We start from the raw sequence: 26662 nt of genomic DNA, 5'->3' as shown, positions 1-26662 counted from the left end.
CAAATAAAGTTTGAAGCAACTCCCACCCCCCCAAAAAAATACTATGCCATTTTTTTTTTTTTTTAATCAGGGACTGAAGCATCTTTTTAGCTATGACTTTGGTATCTAAGGGGGGTCCTGAAACTCTTCCTCCATGAATACTAAGGGATGACTGTAATTGCTAAATCACTTCCTATTTTTGTGAACTAGTGAAGGATTGGTGGAAAAACATGAAGACTGAAAAAGGCCAAAAATTAAAGAATAATATGCTTCTTCAAGCCAGGTGTAGAGGTGGGCACTTGTAGTCCTAGCTATTTGGAAGGCGGAGATGGGAGGACCACCTAAGCCCAGGAGTTTGAGCTATATAGAGCCCTATGGTTACACCTGTGAATAGTCACTGCGCTCTAGCCTGGGCAACATAGCTAGAACCTGTCCCTAAAAAAGAAAAATTCTGGGCCGGGCGCGGTGGCTCACGCCTATAATCCCAGCACTTTGGGAGGCCGAGGCGGGTGGATCCTGAGGTCAAGAGATCGAGACCATCCTGGTCAACAAGGTGAAACCCTGTCTCTACTAAAAATACAAAAATTAGCCGGTCATGGTGGCGCGCTCGTGTAGTCCCAGCTACTCGGGAGGCTGAAGCAGGAGAATTGCTTGAACCCAGGAGGCGGAGGTTGCAGTGAGCCGAGATCATGCCATTGCACTCCAGCCTGGGTTACAAGAGCGAAACTCTGTCTCAAAAAAAAAAAAAAAAAAAAAAAAAAAAAATTCTGCTGTAATGAACCTGCACACATAAAAGGATGTCTATGTATCTATAGTATGTATATATGTATGTATATAGGAAATGTGTGTATATATGTGTGTGTGTGTGTGTGTGTGTGCATATGGTATTAGTTAAGACAAAAAATCTGCCTTTATATGTCATAAAATAATGTCTTGAGATATCCATTCAAGTGTACTTTCTTGTTTCTCTGTTTTTTTCCTATTTTATTCAGTGGTTTTCATTGCATTTAGGAAAAAATGACACAGCAAAACACTTAGAAGAATCGAATGTTCATCCTTTGAGAATGTGGTCTGTATATAAGAGAAAACATTTAGAATCAAATTATGAGACAATACCAGTTTCCCTCACCTGCAGCTAGATAAAAATTTCTAGGAGGAAGGAGAGAATCACAAAAGATTGAAGACTTGACTCCCTGATAAGGGCTCTGACTGAGTGCTGAGAATAGAGAATAAAAGACACCCTCCCCCTCTCTAATAGGTTTTGTCAGTGAAGGTCAGAAAAGCCTATGAATTCGGGTCTGGGGAGCAAGTTAAAACCCAGAGTTTCTGTATGATGACGTTAAAGTGGGAATAAAGGAATATCATTGTAGTGTATCTGGGCACGTGGGCATGAGGCAGCCTGATTGAGTTCCTGAAATTCCAGGACAGTGTGGGAGCAGCAGAATATTTTATGTGGCTGAGAGCTTGATTGTATGTGTGTTTATTTGTTTGTTTATTTATTTGTTTGCCCAGGCTAGAGTGTAGTGATGCAATCTTGGCTCACTGCAACCTCTACCTCCTGGGTTCAAATAATTCTCATGCCACAGCCTCCCAAGTAGCTGGGATTACATATGTGTGCCACCACGCCTAGCTAATTTTTGTATTTTTAGCAGAAATGGGGTTTTCTCAGTTGCCAAGGCTGGTCTCAAACTCCTGACCTTAAGTGATCCACCCTCCTTGGTCTGTCAAAGTGCTGGGATTATAGGTGTGAGCCACCATGCCTGCCTTCCGTAGTTTATAAGAGAACTCCAGAGCTGAGTTGATCTTGCTTTAAGAAATTAATGATATAGCTGGGATAGTTGGTCCTGTGTGGAACAACAACTGAAAACCAGATGGGAATGAGACTGTGTATGTAGATGCAGCTAGGATACATGATTGTCCACATCTGATGTTTCTTCTTGGATTTTTGAGAACCATCTTGCAACATACATTTCTGCAGCACAATCTGATGATAAATAGGGCATTTCATTAGTTTCAGAGTAATCTCAGCTATTATCTTTTAAAATCGTGCTTCCGCCCCATTACCTATTTCTTTTCTGCTGAAATTCTACTGAAAAGCATGTAAGAGCTTCTTGTCAAGGCACCATGGCTCATGTCTGTAAACCCAGCACTTTGGAAGGCCAAGGCAGGCAGATTGTGAGGTCAAGATGTCAAGACCATCCTGGCCAAATGGTGAAACCCTGTCTCTACTAAAAATACAAAAAATTAGCTGAGTGTGGTGGTGTGTGCCTATAATCTCAGCTACTTGGGAGACTGGGGCAGGAGAATCGTTTGAACCCAGGAGGCAGAGGTTGTAGTGAGCTGAGATGGTGCCACTGCGCTCCAGCCAGGCAACAGAGCCAGACTCAGTCTCAAAAAAAAAAAAAAGAAAAGAAAAAAGAAAAACAAAGAGCATCTCAAGGTTTTTTCTGTGCTTCTTGTTTTCCTATTTGTATTTTTTCATCTTTATGTCCTAGTGTTTCATTCTGGATAACTTTCGTGACCTGTCTCCCAGTTCACTAATTCTCTTTTCAGCTATGTCTAGTATTATAGTTTGTTTATTGAATTCTTAATTTTAGGTATCAAATTTTCAGCTTTAGGATATCTAATTTACCATTTGTTTTCTACTATAATTTTTAAGATTGACCTTTATCTCTTTAAACATAGCAAGCACAGTTTTTTATATATTTATCTAATAATTCCAGTATTGGGAGCCTCTGGAGTCTGTTTCCTTTTTCTTTTTTTAATTTACATTAAGTGTCTAGTCTGCATATGTGCCTGGTTTCTTTTGATTGTGTGCTAGACATTGTTTGTGGCAAATGGTTTTTCAAACACAATGTGTACAAATCATATGAAGCCTAGAATGATATTTTGACCACCAAAAAAGATTTTAAATTACTTTAGTAACATGCCTAGGGATACTATTAACTCAGGATGTTAATCCAAGTTCCAAATTTGATATTTTCCAGGCCAGCTGGACCAACTGTCCATGTTAAATGATTTATTTCCTAAAGCAATATCAGTTCAGCTCTGCAGCTCTCTGATATACCATGGAGCTCTTAGCCACATAAAATATTCTGCTGCTCTCACACTGCCCTGTAGCTCATAAAAGAAATAGTTTACTTCCATATTACTCCTACATCCAGGATGTAGCTCTTTGAGCTACCAGTCCAAAGTGAAGAATAATTTATCAACTTCCTACCTTGTCTACCTCTAGGCACTGATTTTTGTTTTCCTTCTTGGTCACCCATCTTCAACTGGAAAATGCCCTCAGTTAAAAAATGCCCCAAGTGCCAAGCTTCCCTATTTGGATTCCAATTTTTTCCTGTATCTGGAACTGGTAATTCATTAGAATCTTGCTAGCCCTTTGATGCTTTTAAGATTTTCATTTTATTTATTTATTTGAAGTGGAGTCTTGCTCTGTTGCCCAGGCTGGAGTGCAGTGATATGATTTCAGCTCACTGCAACCTCCATCTCCTGGGTTTAAGTGATATTCCTGCCTCAGCCTCCCAAGTAGCTGGGACTAATAAGCATGTACTAGCACACTGGGCTAATTTTGTATTTTTAGTAGAGTTTCACCATGTTGGTCAGGCTGGTCCTGAACTTCTGACCTCACATGATCTGCTTGCTTCAGCCTCTCAAAGTGTTGGGATTACAGGCGTGAGCCACCACACTTGGCCAGATTTTCATCTTTTAAAATTTCATCGCCTATAATCCCAGCACTTTGGGAGGTTGAGATGGGTGGATTGCAAGGTCAAGAGATTGAGGCTATTTTGGCCAACATGTTGAAACCCCGTGGTACAAAAAATACAAAAATTAGCTGGGTGTGGTGGCACGTACCTGTAGTCACAGCTACTTGGGAAGCTGACGCAGGAGAATTGCTTGAACCTGGGAGGTGGAGGTTGCAGTGAGCCAACATTGAGCCATTTCATTTCAGCCTAGGCAACAAGAGTGAAACTCTGTCTCAAAAAAAAAAAAAAAAAGGCCAGGTGCTGTGGCTCATGCCTGTAATCTCAGCACTTTGGGAGGCTGAGGCGGGTGGATCACCTGAGGTCAGGAGTTCGAGACTAGCCTGGCCCACATGGTGAAACCCTGTCACTACACAAAATACAAAATTAGCCAGGCATGGTGGCTTGTGCTGTTGTCCCAGCTACCTGGAGGCTGAGGCAGGAAAATCACTGGAACCCAGGAGATGGAGGTTGCAGTGAGCAGAGATCATGTCACTACACTCCAGCCTGGGCAACAAAGTGAGACTATGTCTCAAAAAAAAAAAAAATTCATCTAGCTTTCAGCTTTCTTAGCCTTCTTTTGTGGAATGATTAGTTCACATTACCCAGTCTGTCAGCACCAGAAGCAAAATATTTTTTTTTTTTCAGATGGAGTCTTGCTCTGTCTCCTAGGCTTGAGTGCAGTGGCGAGATCTCAGTTCACTGCAAGCTTTGCCTTCTGGGCTCAGAGGGTTTTCCTGCCTCAGCATCCAAAGTTGCTGGGATTACAGGTGCCCACCACTACAACCCAGCTAATTTTTATATTTTTAGTAAAGATGGGGCTTTAGCATGTTGGTCAGGCTGGTCTTGAACTCCTCACCTCAGGTGATTCACCCTTTTTGGCCTGCATAAGTGTTGGGTTTACAGGTGTGAGCCAGTGCACCCAGCCTGAAGTTTTAGTTAAAATGCTTCACCGGGCCAGGCAAGGTGCCTTATGGCTGTAATCCCTGTACTTTGGGAGGCCGAGGTGGGTGGAACATGAGGTCAGTCTACCCAACATGGTGAAACTCCATCTCTACTAAAAATACAAAAATTAGCCAGACATGGTGGCGCATGCCTGTAATCCCAGCTACTCAGGAGGCGAAGACAGGAGAATGACTTCAACCTGGGAGGTGGAGGTTGCAGTGAGCTGAGATCACTCCACTGCACTCCAGCCTGGGTGAAAGAGAGCGACTCTGTATAAAAAAAACAAAAAACAAAAAACAAAAACAAAAAAAAAGCTTTACCGGAATTAAAGCCAAGTCATTTTGAAGTCTGATCATGACTGTGGAAGAACTGGTGAGGTAGGATGAGATAGATTCTCAGATGCTACACTGATTTGGGGCTGTGACGATTTTGGACCATAGACTATGATGAGGCTTCAAAAAGAGTGCAATATTGTATTTTAATTTATTTGGGTAGATTCAAATTAATCTTCAGAAAGACAAAATGCAAATGTAGTCTTGTTAGAGCTTGTTGATGAGACTAAATTTTCCAAGTGCTTGAGGGATGCCTAACAAGGGAAAGGCAAAGCAAACTATTTTTAATGACCTTATGGCTCTGAATTCTGAAAGGGAGTCAGTCCACCAGGCTCAGGCTACTTGGAGTAGAGGATCCTGTTTCAGTGACAAACTGGCTCTTCCCATAATCTGCCATAAAATGATGGATTAGCATACATGTGGGAACTGGGGCTAAGGGAGAAGGAGGTGCTGTGCTTTGCCGAAGAAGCTACATTCTATGGTAAGGCATGAGTCTTCCCTAGCATTGGAGGGGAAATACTTATGAGACAGCAGCCAGGATCAGCTTAAGTGCCCTCTCTTCATGCTTTGCCTATGGAAAGCTGAGCAAAACTCCTTTTTGTGGAGTATACTCATCCAGAGAACCCTCACACCTTATAATGCATAAAGTGGTAAAGCCTTGGAGATCTGAAGAAACCCAAGGTAAGATCCCTGGCTCTAGAAGAAACTCTGGGCAGTTGGCATGATTTACTTGTATCTGCTTCAATGACTGGGGGATAAATTGAAGGAAAAGAGGGCATGATCAAGTAATCCACTTGTGTGAGATGTTGCTTTAAGCAGAGAGTGCTGCTTCCCTGCCTGATTTTCCCCTGACCATACTCTCCCAGAGGTGTCTCCCAGCAACCACCAGAGTTGTGGTTAAGTACACCTGCCAATCCAATAAATCTAAGGGAGACGTAGTACACACAGCCTTGTACAACTTGTCATGTGAGTTACCATTCTGGAGAGACAAACTCAGGTTGGAAACTTATTTGAGATAGCTTATGAAAACAAAGATAATTTATGATAAGTTTACAAGTACTCTCATAACAATCTAAGGCAGTAAAACAGCTAAGCATCAGAACAAACTGGACCAAAGACTTAAAATACCTTTAAATGTTTAAGGACCAAAGCTCCTTCGTGTATTTGTTTCATGTGTTTCTCTCTCTCCCTCCATCTCTCTTTCTTTCTCTCTGTGGACTAGCTTTTTCTTTTCTTTCTTTCTTTTTTTTTTTATTTTTCCACCACACCCAGCCTATAAAGTTATATATGTAATTACACAGAAATTATAGAATAATAGTGGTTCTAAGTCATCCAGAAAGAAAAAACCAAAATTCTCATATATATATGGGTATCTGGTCAGACTTTTTCTGTCTCTACATGTTGTATGCCATCATATATTTGCAAGTGTATAGAAAAATGCTTGGAAAAATATATGCCAAACTGCTAATAGTGACTTTCTCTGAAGAATAAATTGGAGGGTTCAAATGTTTTATTTTTCATTGTATTCACTTCTCCAAGTCTGTTGCTTTTTAGAGATGAAGGAAGTTCATATCAGAATGTTGAATAAGTGTCACATGATGCAGGTATTCAAACCTATCTTCAGTGTTGACTTTTCTCATGAACTCCTATTATGCATTTACAATTAACTGCCTGCTACCATGTCCACTGGCACGTTTTGCTATTACTTCAAACTCATGCCTAAAATAAAATTCATTATCAGAATAATATTCAAATAATATTAGTTCCAGTTCATGGTTTTCCTATTTTTGTTAAAAGCACTAGCTTTCCACTTGTTACTTAAGCTTGAAGCATTGGAGTCATCTTATACCCTTCCCTCCTCATCAGAAATAAAAATTAAGTTCGGGATTTTCTTCTTTTTTTCTTTCTTTTTTTTTTTTTTCTTTTATGGATTGGAGGTTTCAGTGGGACGGGAGAATCACAAGGAATCAGGTGTTCAGAGGAATGTATTGAGTAGAGGTGAGGAACTCGGATGTTGAAAAGTAAAAAAAGGAGAGAAGGAGAGGAAGAAAGAGGAAGAAAAAGAGGGAGAGAGAACAGGAATATTGCTTCATTCTAAAAATGGGTATTAATAATGGGACTAGCTTTTTCTACTTTTCATATGCAAATTTAAAAAAAATACAATTTCTGGCCAGGTACTATGACTCACCCTTGTAATCCCAGCACTTTGGAAGGTCAAGGCAGGTGGATCACTTGAGGCCAGGACTTCAAGACCAGCCTGGCCATCATGGTGAAATCCCATCTCTACTGCAAATACAAAAATTAGCCAGTTTTAGTGGTACATGCTTGTAATCTCAGCTACTTGGGAAGCTGACGCAGGAGAATCACTTAAACCTGGGAGGTGGAAGTTGCAGTGAACTGAGATTGTGTCACTGCACTCCAGCCTGGGTGACAGAGGGAGACTCTGTATCTAAATACATACATACATACATACATACATACAATTTCTAAAATTTCTCAACATTGCATGTCAGCAATTTAGAGAGGGACAGCTATCTCTTGTTCTCTTTTCCAATTCTGAAATACAGGGTCAGATGCTTTCCCTGTTTCAACTGACTATGGTTGCGGGGTAGGGACATGAAACAGAAATATCACATTAGGATCTAACCTTGAACTATGTAGATGGACAGCATTTCACAGAAAAAGTGGTGGGGAGGTGGAGGCTGGTGCTGAACAGACATTCTAAAAGGGTTCCACCAAAGAAAGCTATTTGTTATATTTATGAACATCCTAGAAAATTCATTCAACTGTGTCCATGAAGAAATTATGATTGATTGGTTAAGAGCCAACACACATGTAGATTATATAACTTCTTAAATTTGTATTTGGTATCTGAATTTATGTATTATTTTGGTGTATATAGAAAAATCCCAGATATTTCAAAGGCCATTATTAGAAAAATGTTAATGAAAAGGTTAATGGAATCCTATATATTTAGTTCCTGTGAGAATGTCCAGTTTAACTTTCTTACTCTAGTGGTGAAGAAACAGAACTGAAATCACAAGATTATAAAGATATTTTAAAGATGCATTTAGGTTTTCATTCTAAATGCTGAAAAAAGACATCCCGGTAAATAGTCGTAAAGAAATTAAGAAGTCTGAAACCCAGTAATGTAGTTGGCAGCCTATTACAAAGATTTAGAGTATTCTAAAATAAAGCGAAAGAAAAAGGCTATTATTAATTTTTTTATACCAGAGTGGAAATAGTTTATTTTCATTATCACTCCTGTTACTTCAAATATATCTATTATCTAAGTTGATCCTTGCAAAGAGTCCTGATTCTTACACCAAGGCAGTTGATTCATGGATATCTTAGAGGAAAAAAAAAAAAAAAAAAAACTAGTTGGGTGTGTTACAGCTATATGAATCACCTAGAATGCTGCTTAAAGCTATATTTATCATGGTTAAAGGAATGTTTTTAGGGGAAACTATGAATCTACCTAAAGCTACCCAGTTCACTTCTGTTCCAAGGGACTCATCTTTTCAGCATTTTGTTTAGCATGTTACAAAGGTACTCCATGTCTTCTAAACTAAGCACTACAGGAAGAATCTCTCCCAGAAAGAAATCCTTGAAAGTTTGGATTTCTCCTGAAAACTTGTATTTCTATCATTGTTTTAACTACCTTCTTGAATCCTTTTGATCCCGACCTACATGTCCTCTCTCCTTGGTTGCATTTAAATTTAACTGCAGATAACCTTGCTCTTTTCCCTCTAATCCAACCTGTAAACCATATGGGGATGGAGTGGGGGGATATGTGATTTGTCAATTTTGTTCCCTCACTTCGTCCTCAAGAACTTTCAGTGGCTTCATGTTATCTTTGAGATTAAATTGCAGTCACTCGTTCTGAGCTTTGGTGTTCTACAGTCTGACATATCTAGTTAGCTTTGTGTTCTAGTCTGTTTGTGTTGCTATAAAGGAAGACCTGAGACTAGATAATTTAATAAGAAACAAGGTTTATTTGGCTCACAATTTTGCTTGCTGGAATATTGGGCATCTGGTAAAAGCCTTAGACTGCTTACCCATAGGCAGAAGGGTAAGGGGAGCTTTCATATGCAGAAATCCAGCAAGGGACGCAACAAGGGAAGTGTGGGGAGGGGCCAGGCTCTTTTTAACAACCACCTCTCAAGGGAACTAATATGATGAGAACTCACTGAGTCTTTCAGCAGGGAGGGAATTAATCTGTTTATCAATGATTCTCCCCCATGACCCAAATACCTCCCATTAGGCCCCACCTCCAACACTGGGATGAAATTTCAACATGAAGTTTGGAGAGAGGACAAGCATCCAAACTGTAGCATTCTGTCTTTGCCCCCATACAACTTATGTTCTTCTCACATTCAAATACAATCCATATCTTCCTAATAGTCCCTAAAAGTCTTAACCTGAGGCCAGGCATGGTGGCTCACACCTGTAATCCCAGCACTTTGGGAGGCTGAGGCAGTGGATTATCTGAAGTTGGGAGTTTGAGACCAGCCTGACTAACATGGAGAAACCATGTCTCTACTAAAAATACAAAAATTTAGCTAGGCATGGTGGTTCATGCCTGTAATCCCAGCTACTCAGGAGATTGAGGCAGGAGAATAGCTTGAACTTGGGAGGCAGAGGTTGCAGTGAGACAAGATTGTGTCATTGCACTCCAGGCTGGGCAACAAGAGTGAAACTCCATCTAAAAAAAAGAAGTCTTAACTTGTTCCAGCATAAACTCAAAAGTCCAAAAGTCCGAAATATCATCTGAGACTCAAGGCAACTTCCTTACAGCTGTGAACCTGTACAATAAAAAATAAGTTATATTCTTCCATGATGCAATGGTTGTGCAGGCATTGGGTAAACATTCGCATTTCCCAAAGGGAGTAACTGGCCAAAAGAAAATGGTAACAGGTCCCATATAAGTCTGAAACCCAGCAGGGCAGACAGTAATTCTTAAAACCGCAAAATAATTTCCTTCAACTTCTTATCCCACATCCTGGGCCTAGTGGTGTGAAGGCTGGATCCTAAGGCCTTAGGCAGCCTCACTCTGTGGCTTTGCTGGGTGTAGCCCAAGTGACTGCTCTCACAGATTGGAGTCCAATTCCTGTGCCTTTTTCAGGCTGCAGTTGCATGTTGCTGGTGGCTCTATAATTGTGGTGTCTGGAGGGTGGTAGCCCTGCTCCCATAGCTCCAATAAATATTGCCCAAGTAGAGGCTGTCCATGGTGGTGGATCTGCCCCTCTGGCAGATTTCTGCCTGCCTTCCCAGGCTTTCCAATAAATCCTCTGAAATCTAGGTGGAAGCTGCCAAGCCTCCAGCACTCTTGCATTATGGCCACCTGCAGACTTCACATCATGAAGCCACCAAAGCTTACCACTTACACACACCTGAGCAGTGACTCAAGCAGCACCTGGGGCTATTTGAGCCATGTCTGGAGCCCGAGTGGCCAGACTCAGATAGCAGCATCCTGGGGCAGCACAGGGCAGTGGCGCCCCAGGCTTGTCCTGCAAAATTATTTTGTCCTCCTAGGCTTCTGGGCTTGTGATGGGTGGGGCAGCCTCAAAGGTGTCTGAAATGCCTTTGGGGCCTTTTTCTCAATGTCTTGGCTATTAGAACCTAGCTCCTATTTAGTCATGCTAATATCTCTCTAGGAAGTGGTTGTTTGGCTGCACCCTTGAACTCCTCTCCTTAAAAATACTCCTTCTTCCTCTACCACATGGACAGGCTGCAAATTTTCCACATTTTTATGCGCTACTTGGTTTTTAGTTACTTATAGCTTTAGATTATTCCTTTGCTGCCATATCTAATTTACAATCAGATTTACAATTAAAAGTGGTGTACACCAAAAAGTATCTGAGACAGGTCTCAACCAATGTAAAGGTTTATTTTCCCATGGTTAAGGACCATGGCCCACCACACTGTCTCAGGAGGTCCTGAGAACATGTGTCCAAGGTGGTTTTATGTACAGCTTGATTTTATATATTTTAGAGAGACAGAAGTTACAGACAAAAATATAAATCAATACATGCAAAGTATACATTGGTTTGGCCCAGAAAGGCAAGACATCTCCAAATGTGGGCTTCCAGGTCATAGGTATTATATTCAAAGATTTCCTGATTGGCAATTGGTTGAAAGAGTTAAGCTCTGCCTGAAGAGTTGAGGTCAGCTTGAGTTAAGATAAAGAGGTTGGCTGGGCACTGTGGCTCATGCCTGTAATCCCAGCACTTTAGGAGGCTGAGGTGGACAGATTGCTTGAACCCAGAAGTTCAGAATCAACATGGGCAACATGGTGAGACCCTGTCTTTCCAAAAAATTAGCTGGGCATGGTGGAGCACACCTGTAGTCCTTGCTACCCAGGAGGCTGGGGCAGTAGGATTACTTGAGCCCAGGAGGCAGAGGTTGCAGTGAGCCGAGATTGCACTACTGCATTCCAGCCTTGGTGACAGAGCCAGACCTTGTCTCAAAAAAAAAAAAGAGAAGATTGTGGAAGTTAAGGTTCTTGTCATGTGGATGAAGCTTCCAGATAGTGGGCTTCAGAGTAAGTACATGATGAATGTCTTTTATTAGAACTTAAAAGGTGTCAGACTCTGGAAGAGACTTGGTAAGGGAAAAAGATTCTCTACAAAACACTAATTTCCCCCACAAGAGATAACATTGCAGGGCCTTTTCAGAATGTCAAAGAAATATATTTTGGGATAAAATACTTTTATTTCATTTTATTTTATGTTTGAGATGGAGTCTTGCCCTGTCGTTCAGGCTGGAGTGCAGCCTAACCCTAACCCTAACCCTAATCTTGGCTCATTGCACCCTCTGTCTCCCCTGAGTTCAAGCAATTCTCCTGCCTCAGCCTCCCAAGTAGCTAGGATTACAGGTGCCTGCCACTACACCCAGCCAATTTTTTGTAATTTTAGTAGAGACAGGGTTTCACCATGTTGGCCAAGCTGGTCCCAAACTCCTGACCTAAAGTGATCTGCCTGCCTTGGCCTCCCAAAGTGCTGGGATTACAGGCGTGAAGCACCGTGCCCAGCTGATAAAATACGTTTATGTCCTTTAGGTCTTGCTATCCATCATGTGATGCTATATCAGAGTCAGGTTCAAATTTGGTGTCTTATGGTTTATATGACTTTTGTCAGTCATATAATCTCTGTTTTAATGTTAGTGCTGGTCATTTGTGTCTAAATTCCGAAGTGGGAGGGTGTAATTAGGCATGTTGGACATCCTGTCATCCTGTTATTATGTCATGAAATAGTTTTTCAGGTTTCCTAGAGATCTCCTTAACCAACAGGCCCATTCAGTTGGTTGGAGAGGCTTAGAATTTTAGTTTTGGTTTTCAGCAGCCACACCACTTCTTGAATGCTGTGTTGCTTGGAATTTCTTTTGCCAGCTGGGCATGGTGATTCATGGTTGTGAGAGGCAGGGACTTTGGGAGGCTGAGACAGGCAGATCACTTGGACTCAGGAGTTTGAGAGCAGCCTAGGCAACATGGTGAAACTCCATCTCTACAAAACATACAAAAAAAAAAAAAAATTAGCCAGGCGTGGTGGCATGTGCTTGTAGTCCCAGCTACTCGGGAGGCTGAGGTGGGAAAATGACCTGAGCCCAGGAGATGGAGGTTGCAATGAGCTGTAATTGTGCTGCTATACTCCAGCCTGGGTGACCGAGCAAGACCCTTTCTCAAAAAAACAACAACAAAAAAATTCTTCCTCCAGATATCCTTGGTCATCACTCTTAACTGTAGCTTTCTACAAATCCCTAGGACATAGACACAACACAGCCAAGTTTTTTGCTAAAGCATAACATGAAGCCCTTTGCTCCAGTTCCCAGTAAGTTTCTCATTTCCTTCTGAGACTCCAGTATTGGCTTTACTGTCTATATTTCCATCAGCATTTCAGTCAAAACCACCTAACCAATCTCTAAGAAGTTCCAACTTTCCCTCATCTGCCTATCTTCTTCTTAGCCCTCCAGGTTCTAACCTCTGTCCAATGCCCTGTTCCAAAGTTGCTTCCACATTTTCAGGTGTCTCTACAGCAACACTTCACTACTTGGTACCAGTATTCTGACTTTGTGCATTTTGCATTGCTTTAAAAGAATACCTGAAAATGGATTATTTACAAAGAAAGAGGTTTATTTGGCTTTTGGTTCTACAATCTTGTACAAGAAGCTTACAAGAAGCCTGACACCTGAATTTGCTTCTGGTGAAGGAAAGAAAGCTTCCACTCATGATGGAAAGTGAAGGGGAGCCTCCATGTGCAGAGATCACATGGCAAAAGAGGAAGGGTGAGAGGAGGGGAAGGTACCACACTCTTTTTAACAGATGTGCATGCATTTGAGGGAATTAACAGAATGAGAAATCACTCACTCCCACCCCTGCCAGGCAGAGCATTAATCTATTCATGAGGGATCATAAGAAGAGGTGGAATTAAAAGAAAATGCAACACACACCTCTCATTAGGCCCCACCTCCAACACTGGGATCATATTTCTTTTTCTTTTTTTTTTGAGATGGAATATTGCTCTGTCGCCAGGCTGAGTGCTGAGATCTCAGCTCACTATAACCTCCACCTTCTGGGTTCAAGTGATTCTCCTGCCTCAGCTTCCCCAAGTAGCTGGGACTACAGGCACATGCCACTATGCTCAACTAATTTTTGTGTTTTTAGTAGAGACAGGGTTTCACCATGTTGGCCAGAATGGTCTTGTTCTCTTGACCTCATGATCCTCCCACCTTGGCCTCCCAAAGTGCTGGGATTACAGGCATGAGCCACCTCTCCCAGCTGGGATCAAATTTCAACGTGAAGTTTGAAAGGGCAAACATCCAAACTATAGCACCTTGCTTGTTTTTTTTTTTTTTTTGAGATGGAGTTTCGCTCTTGTTACCCAGGCTGGAGTGCAATGGTGTGATCTCGGCTCACCGCAACTTCTGCCTCCTGGGTTCAGGCAATTCTCCTGCCTCAGCCTCCTGAGTAGCTGGGATTACAGGCACGTGCCACCATGCCCAGCTAATTTTTTGTATTTTTAGTAGAGACGGGGTTTCACCAGGTTGACCAAGATGGTCTCGATCTTTTGACCTCGTGATCCACCCGCCTTGGCCTCCCAAAGTGCTGGGATTACAGGCTTGAGCCACTGCGCCCGGCCAGCACCTTGCTTCTTGTTGTTTTTTAATATTTATCCTTTATCCCAGGAAGTGGGGGGGTAAGAAGATGAGTTCTTGGTGCTCTAAGCAATCATGTTCAGCCTCTACTATCAAATTTGATTCCATTTATTCTTCTGTTGAGGCTTGCATGACTTCCTTAAGATACAATGGCAGAGATAGCCACATGGGTAGTGAAATCAGGGGCAGACAGACCAGCTTTCTGCCAGGAATTTGCCTTGGGGAAATACCTGATCTTTGACTTTTCTCGTTCTATGACTTTTTTTTTTCTTTTAATTCCACCTCTTCTCCAAACCTGGCACTATTTCTTTCCAATCTTTATCCTTGTCCTTACTATTTTGAAGTTGGCTCTTAAGCCTGTTTATGTTTGCAGTCTGTCTCTGCATTGCCTTGTTGGTAGTTAGTTGTTTTTGTCCTTAGTCATGATTCCCAGAACTTTGCTGTGGTCATTTCGATGCTCCTCCCTTTGACTGTTAGAAACCACGAGAGCTCAGGCAAGTGGCCACATGCTGCAGCTGAACTTGAAACTTAGCACGACAACATGCTGGCTGTGTGACTAAGGCAAGTTAAATGATCACTCTGTGTCTTGATTTTCTTGTCTATACAATGGAGCTAGAATAGTACCTCCTCATAGGGATGTTGAGACGTTTCAGTGAGTTAATACAGATATAATGATTAGTTATTATTCTCACCTTAGCCATTCTGCCTCCATTAAATCCAATCATCAATACTACCGATCTTTTTTTTTTTTTTGATATGACCAGGTCCTGAGCTGAATTGGTTTTTCTCAGGTCAAATTTAAATCTATCCTCCTCTCCTTTTTCTCAATGCCAAATTGTTCTTCAGTTTCCATCTCTAGCCCCATACTCTTTGATTTCTCTTGCCCACATGGATGGTTACCTTCTCCGAAATGGCATGCCCTTACTGTGCTAGCCACCTATTTTGATGTCAAAATTTTACACCAACCAGTGTTATCACTTAATCAATTCTTACATCTATGTCTTAATTTCTCCAACCAAATTTAAGACTTGGTGCCAAGAATCAAATCTTGTACTTTTGAGTGATTCAAACCCTACAAAACAGTAGATACTGAATAAGTGTTTATCTGAATGAATTGTTCGAATAACCGCAATTCTCTTAAAGAGCCTAGAAGTTTTCCAGGTGGTCTTGTGGGTATTGGCTTTAGAAGAGGAAGCTTGATAGATGAAAATTTCCAGATCAACAGCATTTCATGTATTTCTCAGAAACAAGGTATGACTAGACTGAAAGATCTGAAGTCAGGAAGAACCTTCTTGGCATCAGTCTATGCCCTTAGCAAGAAGTGAGGTCATAGGCTCTATTAGCATACATAGTGAAAAACTGAAAGAGGATGTAAGAGGATTATTTAAAAAACAAAACAAAATAGAACAAAAAAAACCTGGGTGAGGTATTTTCAATACTAGAGCCAAAGAATCTCCCATAAGAGGCTGGGTGTGGTGGCTCACATCTGTATTCCCAGCACTTAGGGAGGCCGAAGTGTGTGGATCACTTCAGGCCAGAAGTTTGAAACTAGCCTAGCCCACTTAGTGAAACCCCATCTCTACTGACTATATGATTTTTTAAAAATTAGCTGGGTGTGATGGCACATGCTCGTAATCGTAGCTGCTCCTGAGGCTGAGGTGGGAAAATCACTTGAACCTGGGAGGCGAAGGTTGCCGTGAGTTGACCTTGCGCCACCGCACTCCAGCCTGGGGGAAAAAAAAGAATTCTGATCCAGGCACTGACTCATTCACCTAGTCATCTTTACTCTTCAGGCCTCAGCCTTCTAATGTGTAAAATGGAAATATGCACTAGACCTTCACTTGGTTTTCTTTATGCAATATATTTTTTTTTAAAAATGAAAGTGTCATGTTATATTTTATCTTTAGGTTTACATTTAATCTTGTGAGGTTACCTTTGAGCCTTGACACAAGGATTATTCTCATTAAACTAGTTTCTCTCCCATCTCAACCAGTGACATTACCATCAACTAATTGTTTAAGCCAGAAATTTGGAACTTTTCCTTGATTCCTCCTTCTCTTGTTCACGTCTTCCATTTACTTCATGAGCAAATCCTGTCTATTCATCCTTAAATATAGTTCCCAAATCTATCTCCTACATCTCAGGTCTATGTACTTCTTCTCATCTCTCCTGCTACTAGGCTATACAGAGCTACAACCACTTCCCTTATAGATTATTGGAATAACCTTCCTTTGGTCTTCATATTTTCACTCTGACTCCCTGACTCGCTTCTGATCAATTTTCAGCAATGCACCCAGGATTTTCTTTTAAAAATATAAGTTGGGGCCAAGCATGTTGGCTCACACCCGTAATCCGAGCACTTTGGGAGGCTGAGGTGGGTGGATCATCTGCAAGACCATCCTGGCCAACATGGCAAAACTCCGTCTTTACTAAAAATACAAAAATTAGCTGGGCATGGTGGCAGGTGTCTGTAATCCCAGCTACTCGGGAGGCTAAGGCAGGAGAACCACTTGAACCTGGAAGGTGGAGATTGCAGTGAGCTGAGATCACACCATTGCATTCCAGCCTGGGCCACAGACTTTTTTTTTCAATTTTTAAATTTTTAAAGAGAATGGTCTCTCTATGTTGCCCAGACTGGTCTCTAATTTGTGGGCTCAAGAGATCCTCTCATCTTAGCCTCCCAAGTACCTGGGACTACAGATATGCGCTACCACACCCAGTGACTTTCCTCCTTAGAATGCTTCAATGTTTTCTTTTTGTGCTTAATATAAAGTTTAAATTCATGTCCAGAGCTTATAGGATGTCATATGACTAGGCCTCTCAAGGTATAACCCCAGATACTCTCCACTCACTCAAGCCATGTTTGTCTCCTCTTAATTCTTCAAACACACCACATTCTTTCCTAACTCAGGGTCTTTGAGCTTGCTGCTTCTTCCAGGTGGAATTATCTTAGCCCTGCCCTTTCTTGTTGTTTTTTAACTTCTTTTTTTATTTCAATAGGTTTTGGGGAAACAGGTGGTTTTTGGTTACATGAATAAGTTCTTTAGTGGTGATTCCTGAGAGTTTGGTGCACCCATCACCTGAACGGCGTGCACTGTACCCAATGTCTAGCTTTTTATCCTCCCCCAGCTCTTTCCGCAGAGTCCCCAAAGCTCATTGTATCATTTTTATGCCTTTGCATCATTATAGCTTAGCTCCCACTTATGAGTGAGAATATACGATGTTTGGTTTTTCATTCCTGAGTATGTATATATGTGTGTGTGTGTGTGTGTGTGTGTGTGTGTGTGTGTGTGTGTATATATATATATATATATATATCACATTTCTTTATCCACTCATTCATTAATGGGCATTTGTAGCCCTGCCCTTTGAATGGCTGGCTTCTTCTTATGCTTCAGAATTGATACTTTGCAATTATATTAATTTTTTTTAAAAAAAAACCTTTAATATATGTATTGGTCTGTCACAATAATATGTAACAATATATTTTTTCTTTTTTTTTTAGCACAATTGCAGGGAAACGCTTTTTTTTTTAGAGGTGAGGAACTAGGATGTTGAAAAGTAAAAAAAGGAGAGAAGGAGAGGAAGAAAGAGGAAGAAAAAGAGGGAGAGAGAACAGGAATATTGCTTCATTCTAAAAATGGGTATTAATAATGGCCGATCAATATTTTGTGTATTCAAAATGGAGAACTCTATAAATATTTATTGAGTTTACTTGTTCCGGATCTGAGTTGAAGTCCTGGATATCCTTATTAATTTTCTGTCTCGTTGAGTCTAAATCTTGTTATGGGTCTTAGGTATCTGGGTATTAAGATCTCTTATTGTTGCGTTGATCCTTTTACCACTGTATCTTTGTTGCTTTGAAATCTATTTGAAATTCGTCTGAAAGTATGAAAAGGAATGAGCAAAGTCTCCAAGAAATATGGGACTATGTGAAAAGACCCAATCTACGTTTGATTGGTGTACCTGAATGTGATGGAGAGAATGAATCCAAGCTGGAAAATACTTTTCAGGATATTATCCAGGAAAATTTTCCCAATCTAGCAAAGCACGACACTATTCAACCCCAGGTAATACAGAGAACACCACAAAGATATTCCTCAAGAAGAGCAACCCCAAGGCACATAATTGTTAGATTCACCAGGATTGAAACGAAGGAGAAAATACTAAGGGCAGCCAGAGAGAAAGGCCAGGTTACCCATAAAGGGAAGCCTATTAGACTTACAGCAGATCTCTCAGCGAAAACCCTACAAGCCAGAAGAGAGTGGGGGCCAATATTCAACATATTTAAAAAACAGAACTTTCAGCCTGGAATCTCATATCCTGCCAAACTAAGCTTCACAATTGAAGGAAAAATAAAATCTTTTATGAACAAGCAAGTACTCAGAGATTTTATTACCACCAGGCTGGCTTTACAAGAACTTCTGAAAGAAGCATTATACATAGAAAGGAACAACCAGTATGAGCCTTTCTAAAAATATACCAAAAAGTAAAGAGCATCAACATAAAGAAGAATTTACATCAACGAATGGATAAAATAGCCAGTTAACATCAAATGGCAGTAACCCTAAATTTAAATTGACTAAATCCCCCAATCAAAAGATACAGCCAAAACCTAACAGTATATCCAAGGATACACAAAGACTCAAAACAAAGGGTTGGAGAAAAATTTACCAACCAAATGGAGAGCAAAAATAAATAAATAAACAAAAAGCAGGAGTTGCAATTCTCACATTTGTAACAATATTATGGTTTCTGTTTTTATGACTTAACTTTGGCAAACTGGTCAATGATTTCATTAAAACTAATCTTTTTTTTTTTTTTGAATAATCAGGTTCAATAGACAGTTTAACCAGACTTGTCAACTTTTTTTTTTTATTGTTGTTGTTTTGTTTTTGAGACACGGTCTCACTCTGTTGCCTAGGCTGGAGTGCAGTGGTTCAATCTTGGCTCACTGCAACCTCTGCCTCCAGGGTTCAAGAGATTCTTATGCCTCAGCCTCCCAAGTAGCTGGGATTAGAGGGATATGCCACCAGGCCTAGCTAATTTTTGAATTTTTAGTACAGATGGGATTTTACCATGTTGGCCAGGCTTGTCTCGAACTCCTGACCTCAAGTGACCCTTCTGTCTTGACCTCCCAGAGTGCTAGGATTATAGGAGTGAGCCACCTTGCCTGGCCCAGATTTGTCAACTGTTTACACTCATAGTTAAAAAAAACTTTCTTATTTTTTACTAATTTTAGGTTTGGAAGATGTCTTTCATGTGAAACTACAGATACACAAGTAAATAAAAAAATCTTTTTTTTTTTTTTGAGATGGAGTCTCACTCCGTCACCTAGGCTGGAGTGTAATGGTGCCATCTCAGCTCACTGCAACCTCTGCCTCCCAGGTTCAAGTGATTCTCCTGACTCAGCCTCCCAAGTAGTTGGGCTTATAGGCACCTACCACCACACCCAGGTAATTTTGTATTTATAGTAGAGAGAGGGTTTTGCCATGTTGATCAGGCTGGTCTTGAACTCCTGACCTCAAGTTATCTGCCTGCCTTGACCTCCCAAGTTGTTGGGATTACAGGCGTGAGCCACCACACCCAGCCTCCATTAAAAAAAACGTAAACAGAAGGATGTGATTAGTGAAATAAAAATCCTATTATACAGTAATTTTCACAAATTGTAAAATTGACAATCCCTTCACTTCTTTCAGGTCAGTTATAGTGGCTTTCAAATGTCATCACTCAAAAAATTTTCATTAAAATATCTTCACTAGAAAATTAATAATAAATTGATGTTATAGGCTGGGCACAGTGGCTCACACCTGTAATCCCACCACTTTGGGAGGCCGAGGCGGATGGATCACCTGAGGTAAGGAGTTCAAGACCAGTATGGCTAACATGGTGACATCCCGTCTCTATTTAAAAAAAAATGAAAAAAATTAGCCAGGCCTGGTGGTGCACATCTGTAATCCCATCTACTCGGGAAGCTGAGGCAAGAGAATTGGTTGAACCTGGAAGGTGGAAGTTGTAGTGAGTTGAGATCGTGCCACTGTACTCCAGCCTGGGCAACAGAGTGAGACTCCATCTCAAAAAATTAAAATAAATAAATAAATAATGTTACATTTGGAAAAACTTCTGAAATTTTCTTCTTCTGCAGCAAGCTAGAGAAAACCACTGAATGTTTGAAAACATTGACATCGTTTAATGCTTTGCTTTAGAGAAGGTACCCAGTTCTTGATTAAAGTGATTGAGAGATTCAAATATTGTCCTTCTGTTTTCTTCAAGTAATGTCAGATCAGCATATTTTGTTGTTGCTGCTGGTTGTTTTCTTCAAAATTTGCTTTGTAAAAGATGTAAATGGCCATTTTCTTATATTTGTGATTAAATATTTATTGGCCTTTCTACCAGTTCTGTGCACTGATCTTCAAGAAAAAATTTTAAAACCGGCACACAAAATTTTAAAGACTGCACATTTTTCAAAGCTGATTCTGTCTCTTTGGAAGTTTGTGTCTGATTAAGTTTATCTAAGACTTTACCCCAGGAAAAAAGTTAACCCAGAAAAGATAAATAGCCTCAGCAGGGAGAAAAATCTACTGATTTTCTTGTGTCTACATTTTCTTCTAGATAGTATAATACTTCAAAGATTGGGCTTCGTTCCTTAAAATTTGTCTTTACTGTGTACATAGCTTCAAAATGAATACTCTGTTGTGTGTGGGGAAGCCTTTTCATTGTTATACTTACAATCTTCAGCATGGTCCATCAGTGAATCTTTTTAAAATTGATAAAAAGGCCAGGGGCAATGGTTCATGCCTGTAATCTCAGCACTTTGGGAGGTCGAGGTCACTGGATCACCCGAAGTCAGGCATTTGAGACCAGCCTGGCCAACATGGTGAAACCCTATCTCTACTAAAAATATAAAAATCTGGCTGGGCATGGTGGCTAATGCCTGTAATCCCAGCACTTTGGGAGGCTGAGGCGGGTGGAACACGAGGTTAGGAGTTCAAGACCAGCCTGACCCACATGGTGAAACCCCATCTCTACTAAAAACACAAAAAATTAGCCAGATGTGGTGGTACATGCCTGTAGTCCCAGCTGCTCAGGAGGGTAAGGCAGGAGAATGGCTTAAACTCGGGAGGCAGAAGTTGCAGTGAGCCAAGATTGCGCCATTGTACTCCAGTCTGGGCGACAAGAGCAAAACTCTGTCTCAAAAATAAAGAAATAAATAAAAATAAATAAAAAAGCTGGGTGTGGTGGTGCACGCCTGTAATCCCAGCTACTCTGGAGGCAGGCCGTGCCTGAACTTGGGAGGTAGAGGTTGCAGTGAGCTGAGATTGTGTCACTGCACTCCAGCCTGGCCAAAAAGAGCAAGACTGTCTAAAAAAAAAAAAAAAATTGATGAAGAGATGAAACAAAAATTTTACAGGTTCCCCTCCATCCCCCTAAAAAAACCATACATGAATAAACAATTCCAAAACAGTGAAGTTTGGAGAAAGATTGATTTGCACAAGCACAAATGAGGATTTCGGATAAATTTCTTTGATTTTTACCCAAACAGTCTTGGGGCCATAGTTTCAACATTGTCATGTTGTTGGCCATGATAGAGATTCGTGTCCAGTGTATCACAACTCAGTTATATGGTGTCTACTATGTGAATTCAGGAGTATTTATCCTAGAAATAGAAACCCAGGAGTGACTCCTTTCTTTCAAATTTGCTGTTCTCAAAATGAACATAACCGAGCACTCTACATTTGCTCAGGGTGTAAAACACTGGGAAGACTAAGTGCTCTGAAAAAGAACCAAAGACTTAGAGATGCAAACAGAGCCTGAAATGAACAGAAATCATTCTGCAGCCCCATGAACCAAATCTAAAAACAAATGTATATAGCTAAGTGTATTTGGGATGCTTTGACAGAATATCAATAAACTGGAATGCTTCACGTAAACATTTATTTCTCACATTTCTGGAGGCTGGGAAGTCTAAGATCTGGTATTTGCTGAGGTTCCTCTTCCTGGTTTGCAGATGGCCATCTTCTTGTTCTGTCCTCACATGGCTGAGAGCTGAGAGCTGACCATCTCTCGTGTCTGTTATTAGAAGAACATTACTCCTATTTATGAGGCCTCTTCCTTCATAACCAAAAGGCCTCATTTCCAAATACCATCACTTGGAGATTTAGCCTTCAAAATAGGAATTTTGAGGCTACACAAACATTCAATCCATAGCACTGAGTCTGTATGTGTTGGGAACTGATGGCATAAATAGGAATTCTTCAAATTAACTTCCATGTAGAATACAGTATTTATTAAAGGATAAGTAATAAAAATGTGTTAATTGATAGTATTCTTAAAAGTCTACAGTAATTGCAATTGTTTAGAATTTAGACCAACAAAGGATGTCTTTTTTTCCCCCGGAAAATGTATTTTTTATCACTGACATTGTTTAGAATTGCCAGTGCATGGCAAAAAGCAGACGTGGCTGGGTAAGGTGGTTCATGCCTGTAATCCCAGAACTTTGAAAGTCCGAGGCAGGAAGATTGCTTGAGCCCAGGAGTTGGAGACCAACCTGGGCAGCATAGTGAGATCCCGTCTCAAAAAAAAAAAAATCAAAATAAAACACTCATTTTTGTCAATTTTATTACTGCTTTTAATTTTTCAAAAGACAATGTGTTGCTCCAGCTCTGGGTACACACATGCGCATGAGAGCAATCTTTCCTAGTTTTAATCCCCGTGTTGGTTCTCATTTATTTAATCATAGTAATCAAATTCTCTTTATCTCCCATAAAACACTTGTAACACTTTGCAAGTATATGTTTATTTGTGTGTTTATGTGAAGTGTCTGTCTCTTCCACAAGACTGTAGTTTGTACCATCATGAGAGAAGAAACGACAGCCCCTCTATCCACCTATATTTCCAGTGCCTTGCACAGTGGCTGGCACAGAGTGGGCAGGAAATAAGGATTTGTGGAATAAACAAGTGAAGACAAATTTTAGAATAGTTTATAAGAAACAATAGATACTCAGAGATCAATATTTCAAATTCATAACTTTATTTACAAATCTCTCTTCTGGGTTTTATTATTTACTGCATGTGCTTGCAAGATCTGTTATTGTACACTCAAATATTCACATCAAAGGTAGTCATCAGACATTATATTTTATTAAATAATTAAATGGTGTTTTCTGTTCTTTATTCATTATTTTTTTTTCTTTTTTGTGAGTGAGAGTGGAGAGAGTGGAGTTTCACTATGTTGCCCAGGCCAGTCTTGAACTCCAGGGTTCAAGTGGATCCTCCTGCTTTGGCTTCCCAAAGTGCTGGGATTACAGGCATGAACCACCATACCCAACTGTGATTTCTGTTCTTCAGTAAGTTGATTCTTTTTTTTTTTTTTCAGCCGGAGTCTTACTCTGTCACCCAGGCTGGAGTGCAGTGGCACAATCTCTGCTCACTGTAACTTCTGCCTCCCAGGTTCAAGTAATTTTCTTGCTTCAGCCACCCAAGTAGCTGGGATTACAGGCACATACCTCCACACCAGAATATGTGTGTGTGTGTGTGTGTGTGTGTGTGTGTGTGTGTGTATGTGTGTGTGTGTGTGTGTTTGAGACAAAGTCTCACTCTGTTGCCCAAGCTAGATTGCAGTGGCCTGATCTCAGCTCACTGCAACCCCTACCTCCTGGGTAAAAGCAATTCTCCTGCCTCAACCTCGTGAGTAGCTGGGACTGAGGCACGTACCACGATGCCCTGCTAATTTTTTTTTTTTTTAAGTAGAGACGGGGTTTCTCAGGCTGGTCTCAAACTCCTGACCTTAGGTGATCTGCCTGCCTCAGCCTCCCAAAGTGCTAGGATTACACACGTGAGCCACCACACCTGGCCCAATTTTTGTGTTTTTAGTAGAGATGGGGTTTCACCATGTTGGCCAGGCCAGTCTCGAACTCCGGACCACAGGTGATCCACCTGCCTCGGCCTCCCAAAATGTTGGGATTACAGATGTGAGCCACCTCACCTAGCCCATATTACATTTTAAATGCAGGTAGAATATCAACCTGAATTCACTAAGATAATGCAGTACAATTCACCCTGATAACCTGACCCAAAGGTGAAGCATGACCTTTCTGTAATTTGAGGATTTTAAAATATGGTTGCTCCAGGACAGGCGTGGCATGAAGTCTTTAATCCTAGTACTTTAGGAAACCGAGGCAGGAGGATCACTTGAGGTCAGGAGTTGGAGACCAGCCTGGCCAACATGGTGAAATCCTGTATCTACTAAAAAACAAAAATTAGCTGGGTGTGTTCAGGCATACACTTGTAATCCCAGCTATTTGGGAGGCTGAGACAGAACTGCTTCAGTGAACTTGGGAGGCAAAGGTTGCACTGAGTCCAGATCATGCCACTGCACTCCAGCCTAGGTGACAGAGCAAGACTCCATCTAATCCATCTAAAAAAAAAAAAAAAAAAGTATGTTTGTTCTAGTCCTGGGAAATTGAAATAGGACATAATAAGGATGGTGGGTGTGGTACACAGAATAATTACCTCTTCCCTCTCCCAAGATGTTCAGGTCCTGTTCCTCATCCTATTCCCTGGAACCCATGGCTAGAGTATCTTATGTGGCAAAAAGAATTTTGCAGATGGAACTAAATTTAGAATTTTGAGTTAGGGAGATTATGCTGGATTATCTGTGTGTGTTTAATGTAATCACAAGGGTCCCTAGAAAGGAAGGAGAGAGGCAGAAAAGCCAAAGAAGGAGATGGAATGATGGTAGCTGAGATCAGTCAGATTTAAAGATGCAATATTGTTTCCTATAAATACTGTGAAAAAAATACTATATCATTGCTGGCTTTGAAGATGGAGAAAAGGGCTGAGAGAAAAGGAGTGCAAGTGACCTTAAATTGGAAAAGACAAGAAAATTGATGGCCCTGTAGAGGTGACAGAAGAAGGGTGGTCCTGCTGACACCTTGATTTTAGTCCAATGAGATTGATTTTCAACTTCTGACTTCTAAAACTGTAAGATAATGAAGTAGTGTTATTGTAAACCACGATATTTGTGGTAATTTGTTACAGCAATAGGAAACTTACATAGTAGGTCCTGGGACCCATCTGGCTTAGTCATTTATCTAAAAAGATCTCATGGGGAAAACAAAACAAAACACCACTATGCTGTGAGCTTGGGCCTGGTAAGGACACTATGAGCCCATGATTCAGCATGTGACTGGGAAATCACCTTCTCCCTGTTGAGTTAACAGAATTGTGGAAGCAGATGGTGTGGTGGATTCAGCCTCCTCTATTGCTTTCTCAATCAGACCTTTGAGGAGAGCTTGGCTGAAGTGGTCCAAGCTTACTTACCCCTTGTAGCCATTGTTTTGAGCCATCTCAAACGTAAGTAGCTCTTGAATTGAGTCCTTCCTAAAGACAGACTAAAGTGCTGGTCTCCCAGACCTGTAGATGTGCCCTTATTTAGAAATAGAATTTTTACAGATGTAATCAAATTAAAATGAGGTCCTGCTAGACTAGGGTGGGCCCCAGTCCAATATGGCCGGCATCCTTATAAGAAGAGGAGAAGAGACATAGACACATAGGGAAAAGGCCTTGTAATGATGACAGAGATTGGAGTGATGTATTTACAAGCCAAGGAATGTCAAATATTGTCAGCAATATCAGAATCTAAGAAAAAGGCATGGCACAGATTGTCTCTTAGAGGCTCTTAGAGAGTATGGCCCTGCTGTCACCTTAATTTCAGATGTCGAGCATCCAGAAATGTGAGAGAACAGTTTTGTGTTGTTTTAAGACAGCTGCCGTGTGGTAATTTGTTACAGTAGCTCTTAAACTGACACAGTGTCTCATGTCTTCTGCCAGGGGGAATTGATCATACTGGTAGCAGGGGTCCTGGTCCATAATAACTCAAATTTCTGCCTAGGAAGAGGAGACCAAAAGGTCCCAGGGATCTTGGCCTATTTATTTGGGAGCCTGTTCCACGAAACAAAGAAACTCCTAAAGATGAGCTGCTACAAGGATTCTGTGCTTTGGACAGAATTGCACCTGTCTCTTCCCCAAACTATCACTTCTTGACTAGGAAAGGCCCAAGCTTTAAAGGAATTCCACCACCACCACCACCACCACCCCACCCCAGAAGGGACTTGTAAGCATTAAACACCTCTGGAAAACTAAGAGGGAGGGCAGATAGATGAGCCTGGAGACCTACTGACCTTTTGAACTTTTTATTGCCTGAAGTGGGGGTGGCGTGGGCTGCGAACACTGTTGTATTTGGGTGGTGCATCGCAGATGCTTATTTGCACCTTGGACTTTGGCAGGACATTCTGGTTACAGCACAACTTTGCTAACATGGATCACAAGATACTTGGAAAAGTAATGTTTGCATTAATCAAATTAGTATTAGCTAAATTTTAATTAAAGAACCAGAGAGGCTGGGTGCAGTGGGTCACGCCTATAATCCCAGCACTTTGGGAGGATGAGGCAGGTGGATCACAAGGTCAGAAGATCGAGACCATACTGGCCAACATGGTGAAACCA

The 26662-nt window shown here is 41.0% G+C and overlaps 1 long non-coding RNA gene across 2 annotated transcripts in view; it reads left to right on the top strand.

The window, feature by feature from the left end:
* The first annotated feature begins 5415 nt into the window (after positions 1-5415).
* The window catches only part of LOC144581755 (uncharacterized), a 67333-nt gene continuing 46086 nt past the window's right edge, over positions 5416-26662 (top strand). The window contains exon 1 of one of the 2 annotated variants that reach the window (XR_013532920.1): positions 5416-5683. This is a non-coding gene — a long non-coding RNA (uncharacterized LOC144581755). Of the gene's footprint in view, positions 5684-25367; positions 25511-26662 lie in introns of those variants that run through there. The other variant, XR_013532921.1, reaches the window with a different exon arrangement.

Source organism: Callithrix jacchus, chromosome 1 (genome assembly GCF_049354715.1).
Source record: "Callithrix jacchus isolate 240 chromosome 1, calJac240_pri, whole genome shotgun sequence".
In the NCBI taxonomy this organism is placed as follows: Eukaryota; Metazoa; Chordata; class Mammalia; order Primates; family Cebidae; genus Callithrix; species Callithrix jacchus.
This window is presented reverse-complemented; position numbering and strand designations above follow the sequence as displayed.